Here is a 13,536-nt window from a genome sequence, read left to right as displayed (position 1 = left end):
CTTGGTTTTTTTGGCGTTGGTGGTGGGGTGTGCTGCACAGCCACTTTTGTTTGTTGAGCAGGGCCTGCAAATCTGTGCCATGGCTGAGCTGCTTGACGGAACGGAGGAGCAGCTGAGAGTTGCCACTGGCTGGTCCTCCTCTGCTTTCCCTGCTCTGTGCTCAGTCTCTCTGCTAAGTAAACAGTGAACCAGTAGTCAGAGAGCGTTCAGATGGCTCCCAGTTATCAGCCTGCCTGGTGCCTGGGGTACACGCAGATCTCTGGCGGCCCTGATTAGAAATATGGTGGGTGAGAGTCTGGTTCTGGGCTACCCCCACTGACTGTGAGATTGGGGGACTTACTAAAGCTCCATTTCTCCATCTGGAGGGTAATAAAATACCTACCTTATAAGGCTATTTTGAGGAGTAAATGAGTTCATATATGTAAAGCAAGTACATTGATTGTCCCCTAATAAGAACAGAATAAATGCAGCTGCTATTTTTTTTACTATAATTCCCCAAAACATAGTACAGCCAGGTTGTTATGGTTGTTTACCTAAGGGTCTTTCTTGTTTGAATGTGCACAGTTTGAAGAGAGGGAATACCTCCTGTTCACGTACCTACAGCGTATGACATGCTGGTATTCAGGAAGCACTGCACTGGATGAATAAGTTGAAGAATGTTGACATCTGTTGTCCCGGGGATTTAGGAAATAAAGTCCTCTGGTTGGGCCCTGAGCAGTCACACTTACAGAACCAGTTCTCTGGGTCAGAACTCCCCAACTGAAGTGCAGCATTGTGAAGCCTGAGAGAATGAGTCCCTCAGCCTTTGGGGTGGCCTGAGCTTCAGTGGTGGCTTGGGGACATGTGTCAGTTTAGCCTAGTAATTTTCTACAAGTGTCATGATTTGAAAAAGGGTTGGGAGGTGCTGTTGTAAGCGGAAATGTAAAACAATTCAGTTGTTACAAAATAACACATACAGTTTGGTACCATTTTTGCAAAATAAAATAGGTTTTAGCTAGGTGAAGATTGGTAAAATGAGTGTATATGAGGAGGTTGTGATTGTGGCTGATTTTTTTGCCCAAATGTTTTCCCCAAATGCATTCCTTAATTAAGAGAGGATAAACCCTCATAAGTGTTATTTTTAAAAACAACACTTTTAATGTTATTTTTAAAATGTTAATTTATATGCACCTATAAGCTTAACAAAATGTAAAGTAGATGCAGTTGTTAGCTTGTGAACAATAAGCAGATTTCCCTGAAAGTTAAATACAAATCCACATTTAATTCATGAAGAAAAATGTCTGTTTCTCAAGAAAAATAAAAAGATATCCATCTAGTAGAAAGTAATAACTGTTGAAATTTGGACACTAATACAAAGATTATTTTTGAAGTCAGAGAATAAAAACAAACAAATTTAAAATGGAGCAAAAAAGTTATTTTTAAATTCATTTATGAAATGAATTTAATGAATCAATGATTCATTAAATGCTTCATATGTTTGTTGAATGAATATGTGAATAACTAAGCACCTACGAGGTGCCAGGCACTGTGCTAGGCATCCAAAGTGTCAGATGCGGTCCCTAAGCTAAAGTTGCCCATGGCCTGGGGGAAGAAGAGTCAAGTTTATTTTCTGATCAAACATTTTGTGTTCTTAATTTTTTTTTTATTGGTTGTGTTACTAGTTCATCTTAAGCCCCTGCTTTCTGAATCTGTTCAGCATCCATCCAGGTCTTCCAGGAAAAGTCAGTAACCGCTTTTCGATCTCTTTTCTTGCATTTGAATTCATTAGGCTGACTTTCATCCGAGTGGGTGGATTGTTCTCCCTTTCATTTAGTAATTTTGGCCCACTCAGAAAGGCAGTGCCACTTTTTGTACATTTACATTGGTGTTTAAAGACCATTCCTGTTGGCTTGGCATTTTCTTCCCCACGAATGTTCATAGGTGCCTGAAAAATCCAGATCTTTACTGTATAAGATGATTTGTTAGTATTAACAGCAATCAGTAATGTAAACAAGTGAGTAACAGATGATAATTATTAACATCTATAGAGTGTTTACTATTATAATTAAATAAAGCTATAATAAAACTGATCTGGCACCTTACATGATTTACATATTTGTTCTTGGACAGCATTATAATTAGGGACAAATGGTTCCCATGATGTTCAAGTAAATGACTATAATTAATATTGCTTTCATACAGTCCAGCCACATTTTGAGTTTTCTTTCTTCCATGTACCGTCGCATCATCTTCACACACCCACTGATGCTTGCAGATGAGAAAAGACAAAGGTCCTGGCGCTTGTCCTCCATCTCTCCTTGCCCTAGTCTTGAGGGTCCCTGTGTCCTCTCCCTGTGTCACCTCTGCCGTCCCAGCCCCGCTCTCCCCAACACCAGCACCTTTTCAGATGGAGCTGCATCCTGCTATGCCCCACTGTCCGGGAGCGGGGGAAAAAGACGCTCTAAAGTCAGAAAAGTGGGGATGACCTTGGGGACTTGGAGAGGGAGACAAATTGAGTGCATAATCTCCGTGTGGCGAGTGAGGGGAAAGGGCTGCGGACTACAAATTGGCTCTGCACCCGCTGCCTAGGAGAGCGCCTGCAGAGAGGTGGAAGGAGAAAGGTTGTCTAAGTAAGGTACGTGTGTAACTTGTCATCCAGAGGAGGAGAACGAATGGCAGCACTGTTAATAATGTCACTGGGGATGTAGGCTAAGCCATGACTCCCGGGAAGAACTGGACTCAGTGTCACACCACTTCTCAGTGGGCATTGGAGAGGGAAGAAGAGAGTTACAGTTTTTGTCACGCCTGCGGATGACATTGTGGATGTTTTTGTAAGTGGCATGGACGTGACAGCTGCATGATATTGTGAAAAGTATAACCTATGGAGCCTTAAAGCTCTGTCCCAATTACTCACCTTTTGCCCCTTTCTCCTCTGTTTCATTTCCTGCTAGAAGACTAATTTTCCAAAATGATGGCTCTGATTTTTTTCAGTCTTCTTAAAAGTTTTGCTGACCCCCATGATTAGCAGAAGATAGTCTGTCTCCTCACTGGCTCGCATGCCAGCCCTGCCCTCATGGGGTCCCAATCTTATTTCTCAGTTTTCCAGTTCCAAACTACCAGAATAGAACTTTGAACCACGGGAACTGCTGGCTCCTCCCTCCACTCCTTTGCTCATGCTTTAGGACCTCGTTGCCTGGGAACCTGCTACCCTCTCTTTGTGCTTATACAATTGCTGCCACCTCTCCATGACCCAGTTCAAATTGCTGTGTGAAGCTGAGCACTGGAAGAAGAGAGTTCTCTGTGAAACCTCTACTCATTCGCGCCTCCTCTACCTCTGAATCCCCAGGAGTTTCTATTTAGATGTCTGTAGACCTTTATATGGACCCATATAACTGCTTTCATCCTTGCGTTATCATTTAGATAGAAGTCTTAGATCCCCTTATTGATCAAAAGTTGTTTTAGGGCAGAATCAAAGTCCTTTTCATCCTGTGACTCTCAAAGAATTTTTCGTTGTACATTGTACTTGGTAGACAAACAACAGATTTGTTGAATGACAGAGGTAGAGACTGAAATTCAGCATTGTGGTGCCCTTTTGTCTCTGCTTGGGTGTAGAAAAGCTGTGGGACGAAGGTATTTCCTGTTGCACTCCTTGAAGACTTGGGCCTGATATGTGTGTGAGCATCTGCTTCGTGGCCCCAAGGAGAGGCTTCTGATTCCTCCGAGGAGGACTAAGGGGTGGATCTGCTTCTGGCATTTAGGAAGTCTGTTACAATCTCTGAAGCTAGAGCTGTGTCTTTGACGTGGGTGGAGAGTCACAATATTTATTTAAATGGACCTCACGTGACTGTAGCAAGGTCCCTTTCTGATACTGGCTTTGGCCAGCCACTGGCCCTTGGGGAACTTTGTCTCTAAGCCTTTTATTGCTTAGATAGTCAGAGCTGATGGATGTAATAATTCAAACCTTGCCTGACATTATATGCAAGGCCAGCATTCTTTTTATTAAATCAGCATTCTATAGACCAGCCTACCTAGCCTGGTTTGTTAATTCTGATCACTTTGCAAACAAAAATGACTAACAGTAAAAGGAAAGACTGTCAAATTGAATCTTCATCCCTAACTAATCATAATCCCTGCCATATGTCCTTGGCACAGATCATGTTGCTGCCTGGGGCGTTTCATTCTCTGCAGTGAGGCGTGCTGGAAATTTGTGTTGGTGAAGACTACTCTTGCCATTTTACACTCTGAAGGGATACCAGAATGAAATTCTTAGCAGCTGTTTCCCATGGCATTTGTAGTGTTGGAACTATAGAAATGAGGTGCCTTAGTAGGTGGGCATGACAACAGGTTTTAGTGTGACAAAAATTTATCAAAAATCACATTTGATATTTTCTCTACTAGCCAACTCTAGTTTTTTTTTTTAACAGTCTATTTACTAGTAAAGCCTGAGCACTGTGAAAGAAACGAGAATTTGACAATATCTTAGAAATGTATCCTACAGTGCCTCAAATAATCATTCGTTTATCAATAATCTTTAGCTGATAGGACCTTATATTGTGTAATTTTAGTTTATAGGCCATAGTCATTTATACCGTACAGAGAACATTGCTCCAACCAAATTCCCGAATGTATTTTCACTTAGCAATATAGATCTGGAAGGTCCTGGCTCATTTCAGTTAAGATAGTCAGGTTTTGAATTGCTAAATAATGAAAAGGTAAGACTTTGACATAGCATCCTGATTTATTTTTATCTATTCCTTGGCTCAGTGTTTAACTCCTCTTAGAACATAGGCTTTTCTAAAGATGGACAGGATCTCAAAGAAAATTTAACTCCACTGCTCTCTTTTGGATACAAGGAAGCCAATGCCCAAGGCAGATAAGCAAGGCAATACAGCTTGTTAGTAGTAGTGCTAAATGTAAATCACATAGTATCACGTGACCCACATTCTGTGGGTCACAGGGCTAGCCTAGATTCATGACGAGGGAAAATAAATCTCACTTCTTGATGGAGATAAAGCATCTGTGACAAAGCATTTGTGGTCATTGTTAATCCACTATAGTCAAAGCAGAAAATTTTGTTTCATAACATTTTAGACTCTTTGGGGTATTTACTGCCTTTTAGTTAGAAAAATTTTAGCCACTTATTCTTCGAATATTTTTTCTTCCTCATTTTCTTTCTTGTCTCCTTCTGAGACTTCAATTGTATGTAGATTAAACTCTCTTGATATTGTCACTGAGTCTCTGTTCATTATTTTATTTAACCTTTCTTCTCTCCATGCTTTAGTTTGGATACTTTTTACTGACTGCCTTTAGGTTCATTGATCTTTTTTTCTGTACTGCCCGTCTACTCTTAAGCCCACCTGGTGAAGTTTGTTCTTTTTGTATTTTTTAGTTTCAGTTATAGAATTTCCATTTGCTTCCTTTTTTAGTATCTATTTCTCTACTGATACTCCCCATCTGTTCATAGATTATGCTAATCTTTTCTTTTAAAATCTTAAACATATTTATAATAGCTGTTTTAAAGTCCCTGTTTTATATTTTTAACATCTATCATGTCTGGGTCTGTTTCTATGTACTTTTTTTCTGGTTATGGGCCACATTTTCCTATTTCTTTGCCTATGTAGTAATTTCTGATATGTGATGCTATGATATTGAGACTCTGGATTTTGTTCTTTCTTTAAAGAATGTCAGCTTCTGTTTCGTAGGCAGTTCACTTACTGGCTAATCAGCTGGTTTGTATTGAGGCTTATTTTAAAGTCTTGTTGGGATTGGTCTAGGTCTTGGGCTAGCATGGCCTTTTTGGAGTCTCAGGTGAATGTCCAGGATGATCAGTGAGGTCTGTCTACCCTGGCTGTCAGAGATACTATATACTGTGTGACCTCTAGAATTTCCATTCAGCTTACACTGTCCAGAACTGTTGCTTGCCAGGCCTCTTCGTGGAGTATTGGCCTGCACATTTGCAGCCAATGACTTAAGAAGGCCCCTATGCTCAATTTGAGGCTCTTTCTATGAACAGTTCCTTCTCTCTGGTTCACTTTGCTGCAAATTCCAACCACTTCAGCATCCCTGAGTTCTAATCACTGCCACACCAGCCCAGTGAGATTGTTATGCTCTGCTTGGGTTCTCCATCCCTACTTGTGTTCCAGAAAGTATCTTCAGGCAAAACATCAAGGCTATTATGTGGATCCACTCTTGTGTTTCCCTTCTTTCTGGGACCCTAGTCCCGTGTTATCCTGTTATCCAATTCTGAAAGCAGTTGCTTCATGTGTTTTGTTCAACTGTAAAATTTTTTACTGCAGAGGGTTGTTCCGGCACTAGTTACTCCATTATAGCCAGAAGTGGAATTGCTCCATCTTTTATAATGAAACAATAGATTTTTTTTAATAAATAGAAATTTCTTATATTTTTAAAAAAACAAATTGCTATTCTACATAGTACTTAGGTGACTGATGTGGAGCATTAAATAGAGACATGATTTTGCTAATGAACTAAAGTCACCTATAAGGATTTTTTTGACACTTGGCTAATATGTGTTGTTTAATAACAGGTTGTGAGCTGTTGAAATAAATTCTAGTTGAAAGCTCTTGGTTCTCATCCAAATGATGCCTATTTTGACATATCAAGTTCTTTGTTCTGTCCTCTCTTGGGTTCTTTGCTAGAAGCCCTGGAATTCTTCCATTATTTAGTTCTTCTGCTTGATTTCCACTTCCTCATGTGGACTGAACACTCAAACTTCCATGATCTCACCCCTCACCTAGAGACCTGTCTTCATCCAATGCGTCTACATACCACTATTGCTGTTCCTATCTGGTAGTTATCAACTAAGATAAAATTGAGGCCCATCTCCCTACCCCCATTTAAATATATTTACATTCACTACAAGTAATTTGGGACAGGAGAGATTAGTTACCACAGGAACATCCTAATTATCTCCACACAAGAAAAATAACCCCCCTTGTAGTTGCTGGTGCTATATTATATATTCTAGTTTAGAACCATTTTCAATTTGGGCCTAGTTTAATAGATTTCTTTGAGTGATCTAGTTTAATAGATCTCTTGGAAAAAAAATGGTACCTGTCCCTTCCTGTTTCTGGGCTATAGTTTTAGAAGTGCCTGGTTCCATTTCTCATATGGTTTTTACCTTCAGAAAAGGCTAATACATAAATAGTATGATATCACACGTTTTTTAATATTTAGATTTGCTAAATTAGTCATGAAAATTAGCATGGCCTAACAGGCTCATGTGAGGGAAAATATAAATGGATCCTACAAGAAATCTTACTATATAAATAAGCTGTTATAAAAAAAAATGATTCATTGTGTGTTTTTTCATGAGTAGCCTGAGGATTCATTACTACTCTGGTTTTGTAAGAGTGGTAGAAAACGGTAAAAATTTTGCTGTTTCTTAATGAAAAAACATCAAATTTTCTTTGAAATATTAACTTTTAATGATAATACATTCTCGTGTACAAATGCAAAAGGCACAAAGGTATATCTATTCTTTTAACAGTATTCATTGGGCACCTACTATATGCCAGATACTGTTCAAGGTACTGGAGATATAGTAGTAATTTGAACAAAACCCCTGCTTTCATGGAGCTTCCATTCTAGTGCAGGCAACCATCATCGTAAATCACTTATTATTGTAAATATTATGTGAGGAAGAGTTAAGTGCAATGGAAAAGAAGAGTGCTGGGTAAAAGTGGCTTAGGTGCTGCTAGGAGGACTGTGGTTTTAAGTAGGGAAGTTAGGGCAGGCGTCCCTGAGAGGAGAATTTATGCTCAGACTTGCAGTAGGTAAGGGGGCGAGTCTTGCAGATATCGGGGGAAAGAGCATCACTGGCAGAAGAATAGTGATTCAAGGGCTCTAAGGTGGGGCAGCGGCCTCCAGGGGCAGCAAAGACACTTGTGTGTCTTGACAAGAGGGAGTAAGAGATAAATAGCAGAAGACGAGGTTCTGAAGAAATAGGTGACTGCAGTGGGGAATGGGGTTCAGATTATGTGGGAACTTGAGGTTTATTCTGAGCACTCCAGTGGGGAGCCACTGGAGACTTGAGAGCAACGACATGGCGTGATCCGACTTCAATCAGAAAATGATCACTCTGGATCCTGCAAGAAGTGACTCTACGAGGGCAAGGGTGGAAGCAGGCACTGCTGCTGAGAGACCATCGCAGTAGTCTGGGGAGTGATGAGGGTGGTGTGGCCAGGAAGAGTACCAATAAGCGTCTGGATTCCGGAAATATTTTTGTGTGTATTCATTCTAGGTAAACAGGAAAAATAAAGTTTCCCTCCATCTTCTGTACTTCAATCACTTAGTTCATTCCCTGGAGGTAACCACTGACACCAGTTTCCAGTTTTTTGTTCAAACTTCTATGCATTTATAAAAATATATGCATATATTTCTTCTCTCTGCCATATGTCAATGACAGCACATTATATACACTGTTCTAAGCCCTGTTTTCTACTGAATGATACCTTGGATTTTTTCATATCCATAGAGCATCCTCATTCTTTCTAAAGTTTGCATACTGTTCCATTGTGTGGATTTATTATTATTATTCACATATAATATATTTTATATCACATCCTTATATACATACAATTTTACATATGTGCAAAATTTCTGCAGGAGTCCTATAATTGGAATTATTGCATTAAAATATTCTGATTTTGAGATACCTCCATACTGATTTCCATAGTGGCTGCACCAATCTGCAATCCCACCAACAGTGCACTAGGGATCCCTTTCCTCCACATCTAGAGAACATTATGCTAAGTGAAATAAGTCAGACAGAGAAAGACAAATACCGTATGATCTTACTTGTATGTGGAATCTAAAGAATAGAATAAATGAATAAACTCATCAGAAATAGTCTCAGAGATATAGAGAAAAAACTGAAGGTTGCTAGATGGGAGGGAGGTGGGGATCAAAGAGAAGGGGAGGGGACTAGAAAGCACAAATCAGTAACCACAAGATTGCCATGGGGATACGAAAGACGGCATCCCCTTTGGGGAATAAATCAATAATGTTGTAAATTTTATAGGGTATCTAATGGATACTTGTCTTATTAGGGAGACCGCTTCAGGGATGGCGTAGATGCCTGATCACTGCACTGTACACCTGAAGCTGAAGCTGAACAATAATGAATGTCAACTGTAAATATATATATATATGGAGAGAGAGAGAGAGAGAGACAGAGACAGAGACAGAGTCACAGGATGTGGAGTACGGCATAGAGAATAGTCAGTGGAATTGTAACAGCTATATATGATGTCAGAAGGGTACTACATTGGGGAGGGGGTTATCACTTTGTGAGGGCTATAAATGTCTAACTATTACATTGTTTTGTACACCTGAAAATAATTAAAAAAAATTCTCATTTGTGGTAGATACTATCAAATTGCCCTCCTTCGGTTTATACCGTGTTTCCTCGAAAATAAGACCAGGTCTTTTATTAATTTTTGCTCCAAAAGATGCATTAGGGCTTATGCTCAGGGGATGTCCTCCTGAAAAATCATGCTCGGGCTTATTTTCTGGTTAGATCTTATTTTCGGGGAAACACGGTACCGATATTTGCTTCTACATGCTATGTAGTTCTACACTTTAAAAACATGTAACTTCTTCCAATCCATAGCATCTGTTGAAATGGACACTATTCATTCACAGGGTGAATTCTTCTAATGACCAAAGACGTCTTAGGGAAGAAATGAGACTCTTCACCCAGTTATGTGTTGAAACCCATCAGTGTTTTAGTACTATTTCAGTATTGTATATTGCGACATATTTTTAAAGTGTTTTGCAATCTTCACTTCTTCCAAAAAGCCCATTGAGCAGGTCAGTGTTCTTATAAAAATGCCATAGAATTGGGCCTGGCTCCTTGTAAATGTTTTTAGTAAATATCTGAGTGAAAATGCGTGTTTGATTCCTAAGGAGGCTTTTACTTGGGACACTTTCTAGATCATACAGCGACTTAATGTTAATGACAGGAGTAGGTGTCACCATTCCTGACTTCTAATAGGCACTCTTTGTTTACACTGTAAGAAGAATATCAGCATGAGATCTACCCTCTCGATGCATGTTTCAGTGCCCAATACAGTATTGCTGACTAGAGGCATGAGGTAGTACAGCAGATCTCTAGAGTATATTCATCTTGTGTAGCTGAAACTTTATGTCCATTGCACAGTAACTCCCCATTTCCGCCTCTCCCCAGCCCCTGGCGACCACTGTGCTACTCTGTTTTTATGAGTTTGACTAACCATGTAGTATTTGTCCTCTAGTAACTGGCCTATTCCACTTAGTATAATGTCCTCCAGGTTCATCCATGTTGTCACATATGGCAGGATTTCCATCTTTTTCAAGACTGAGAAGTATTTCATTGTATGTATATACCACATTTTCTTTACCTGTTGATGGATATGTATGTTGTTTCTACATCTTGGCTATTGCGAATAATCTAACCAGCGCTCTTTTCAATGCTATACTTATATACTACTCTCAAACCAAGTCCCGGACAGCGTGTTTATCCACTTATCCTGTGGTTTCCTCAAGTTGTCCCCAGCAGGGGCTCCAACAGCTGATACTGAGGTAGAGGACAGAGGGGATGAGGGGAGAGGGACAGGGGAAAACCTGGACATGCAGCAAGATGCAAGAGGTCTTCCATGAATAGCTGGGTTTAAAACAAACAAGTAAATAAACAAGTGGTTCATGAACCACTTCCTTCTCTCTTTTTGAAACTAGATTTGATTTTTCAGAGCAGTTTTAGGTTCCCAGCAAAATTGAGTGGAAAGTCAGGGAAGCCCCTTTTGTCCCCTGCCCTCACACAGGCACAGCCTTCCCCACCAGGGTGACACCTTTGTCACAACTGATGAACCGACACTGACACGTCATCATCACCCTAAGTCCATCGTTTGCATTAAGGTTCACTCTTGGTGTTCTCCATTCCTTGGGTTTGGACAAATATATAATGACATGTATCTGCCATTCTAGTGTCATTCTCACTTCTCTTTGAAAGCCAGAGATTTTCAACCAGCGGATCCAGAGAAGGGATGGCGTTTACAAAACTCCCTGCTAAAATGTATTTCTGTCTGCTGCTACACATGGGTGTGTATCCTGTGCCTCCGGTGGGTTGGGATGATTAAAAGACTGAGAATCACTGTTCTGGGTAAAGTAATGTCCTCGCCACCCCTCCCCTTCATCTTCAGTATTCTTCCTTTTTTCCACTTTCTGTTTCCTTTAAGGGCCTCTTTTTTGTTGCCCAGGAATAGGGAGTGCTAAGAATGAAAATTATCAGAAGACTCTAACTCAAGAGGTTTTTATTCTCTAATTCTCACAACCTAAAGGCCCTTAGGGAGCTCCAAAAATTTAGCTATAGAAGTGGCAGTTTTTTTTTTTTTTTTTAAACAGAGACATCTCAAATCTGAGTGTAGCCCTAAGAACTGTGGAATGGTTTTTGAGACCCTCTGCTTATTATGGTGAAAATTGCATAGAGAAAAAAAAACAAACTGATGTTCAAACTAAACTTGAAAGCATTTTAAAGAACCATTAGTTATCTGAGTCATCCCAGAAGCCATTCTAAAATTTTAAGGAGCCAGAAGAAATTATTTTTAACTTAGTGCTGGTAGAACAAGTGCATCACCTAGGGAAAACCATGATAGAGTTCTAGTTTATGTGCTGGTTGCGCCCCAGTAAGCATTCCAGTTTGGCTGGGGTCTGGGGGAGGGTTGTGGAGAGACTTATGTCCATCCAACCTGATGATCCTGCACTGAGTTGAGACACTTGTGATCCGTCAGAGAAATTTTTGAAAACGCTCTGTTAAAATTGGGCAAGGTTGTACTTTGATTTTGTATTTTCATTTTAATTGTACTGAGACAAATGGCAACCCACTGAGCCAGATCAAAAAGGTTTTCCTCTCTCTCTCTCTCTATTCACAAACAAATTCAGGGTCAAGCATTATTTAGCTATTAGCAGGGCTGTTCCTTCCCTCTGCCTGAAGGTGGGTGTTTTCAACTGTCCAAATAGCCCTGGGTCCCAGAGCTGGTATCTCTCTGCCATGGGACAAATGGCAGAGTGGTTGTCTGCGAAAGGGAGGTGGAGGTATTCTGATCCCTTCTGTTGTTCTGTTTAGAGCCAAAATGGAGGTACACAGTGACCTCCAGTCACGACTCTTTGATCTCATTTGGGACCCTGAGGGGCAGTTTTCTCCTTCACTCTTTTGTAGAGATAACAGCAAGCAGGCATGATTTCTAAATAGGGAGGCATTAGGCCAGGAATTTGCAGACTTCACGGGTTCTGCTCCCTGATGGCAGGGGTGCAGGCATGTATGGGAAGGGTCACCGAGGTCTTGGTGTGTCTTGTGACAGTCAGGCTTAGCTGTGAGGATAAAAAGCTGCAGTTATGCTGGGGGTCTCAGGATCCAGCAGGGGGATTCTTCTGAATCTCTCTGAACACAAGGAGAATCAAGAACTGAGAGAGAATTTTGGCAGTTGATTGAGTTGCAGGATGTGTCTGTGCGTGTGCATGTGTGTATATGTACGAGTGTGTGTATGTATCTATGTATGTGTGCATTTCTGTATGTGTGTGTATATGTGTGTCTGTGTATCTGTGTGTGTGTGTGTGTGTGTGTGTGTGTGTGTGTCTGTGTGATGGTGGGGGTTTAGCAGGTAGGAAACTAAGGGAAAAGAGTCAGCAGAACAGGGGCCATAGTGATACACATTTTTAGGACTAAATGACCAAACAGTGGTGTTATTATAGTCATAAAAAGAGAAATGAGAAAGGACTGATTTTAGGGAGAATTACAATAATGCCTTTATGAAGTCTTTGTAGAACTTTCATCTGTAAGTGATGTCCGTTCCTCCTCTGAATTCTTACTCCCCTTAATTGTGCTTCTTACCACATTTCAGCTTGATAATTGCTGAATGTGTACAAATATCCTTAATTCAATTTTAACTTCCTGTATGCTGGAACCATGCTCTTTGTATCACTCAAGGGCTTTATTTTCCTCATGAAGACACTCAGTAAATATTTGCAGATTAAATAAATACATTTTCAACACCTTCTTTCTGAATTTGGTTGACATTATTGAGAAAACTTGTAATTAGTCAAGAGTAAACATTTCAGTATTCTAAGTGGTTAATAATCCTATAATTACATTGGTAACATGATAAGTGGTGAGCATCTTGAGTTACAAAGACTTTTGATAGATCCGTGTCATCATTGGCGTTATAAATACGCATGATTTTAGCATATTAACACATAATCTCTGTGTCAAATGTTTTTGCGTGTAAAATGGGGTTCATGAAATCTGCTTCATTTAACAGGGTTGTGCTGATCAAAATTTTCAAAGCCCTTTGAAAAGTTAATAGTGTTACAAAAAGGCCAAGACTGTCAAGTACATAGTGTTTGAGATCTTACTGTTGTTATAATAGAGAAAAACATACATGCACACCTATCTGTAAAACCTTCAAAAGGCACATGAGAACTCTGTTTTTAAGCACTTTGTTCATTGCTTTCATTAGGTACGTCTTTTAAAAGGTCTTTGTGGCTAATGGTGATGATGATGGA

At 40.0% G+C, this 13,536-nt stretch overlaps 1 protein-coding gene across 2 annotated transcripts in view; it reads left to right on the top strand.

Annotated features, from left to right (window-relative positions):
* RAPGEF4 (Rap guanine nucleotide exchange factor 4) overlaps positions 1 to 13,536 on the top strand; it is a 278,945-nt gene that overhangs the window by 28,661 nt on the left and 236,748 nt on the right. The window lies entirely within an intron of this gene.

This window comes from Rhinolophus ferrumequinum, chromosome 8 (genome assembly GCF_004115265.2).
Source record: "Rhinolophus ferrumequinum isolate MPI-CBG mRhiFer1 chromosome 8, mRhiFer1_v1.p, whole genome shotgun sequence".
NCBI lineage: Eukaryota > Metazoa > Chordata > Mammalia > Chiroptera > Rhinolophidae > Rhinolophus > Rhinolophus ferrumequinum.
The sequence above is the reverse complement of the archived record's forward strand: the minus strand, read 5'-3'. Positions and strand labels throughout refer to the sequence as shown.